General features: G+C 45.2%; 1 long non-coding RNA gene across 1 annotated transcript in view; it reads left to right on the forward strand.

Moving 5' to 3' along the window:
* Nucleotides 1-407: 407 nt before the first annotated feature.
* The window catches only part of LOC119589440, a 25,877-nt gene continuing 25,662 nt past the window's right edge, over nucleotides 408-622 (forward strand). Inside the window, exon 1 of the long non-coding RNA XR_005230180.1 lies at nucleotides 408-554. This is a non-coding gene — a long non-coding RNA (uncharacterized LOC119589440). The remainder of the gene's footprint in view (nucleotides 555-622) is intronic.

The following is a 622-nucleotide window of genomic DNA, read 5'->3' on the forward strand; positions in this document are numbered from 1 at the left end:
GCTTTCCTCTATAAACTTGTTCATGCTGCCTGGATGTATTCGTAGACCTTGTTGTGAGTGGTTTCAGGATGTTTTCAATCACAAGTGTTTCCAAGCAAAGGGATCCAGGCTTCTACATCTTGGTTTCTCTTCTCTTTGACTAGAACATGGGAGATAGCTGGAGACAAAAGTCGAGATAAGGAGCTTTCGTGTTAAGAACCATGCTGTCCTACATTTCGCTCTTTTGCGCACACACATACATAAATCATAGGTTTATATATATCTACTCATTGTATATGATGGACCATATGACCGGTTACTATAAAAAGGTCGCCACGTTTCCTAACTGTGGACGCACCTGCAAAACCAACAGGGACGTCACGAGAAGATAAAAGATAGCAGTGAGCCCCAGTGAGCGGCAGTTGCGCAGCGATCACTGCAATGCCCGGTCGCTGCCTGGCCGAGCAAGTACGGCAAGGGCGAAGTCGGCTTCCTGGGATCGTCATCCGAGCAGAGCTACGCTTCCCGAATCTTGCGGATTTCACGGTAACGAGCAAGACCGGCAACGTTTTAAGGTGGAAGCATTATATCTTTCGCTTCTTACTATATTGGTATAATAACAAACGCTTTATTCATATAAATT

This window comes from Penaeus monodon, chromosome 25 (assembly GCF_015228065.2).
Source record: "Penaeus monodon isolate SGIC_2016 chromosome 25, NSTDA_Pmon_1, whole genome shotgun sequence".
Taxonomy (NCBI): Eukaryota; Metazoa; Arthropoda; class Malacostraca; order Decapoda; family Penaeidae; genus Penaeus; species Penaeus monodon.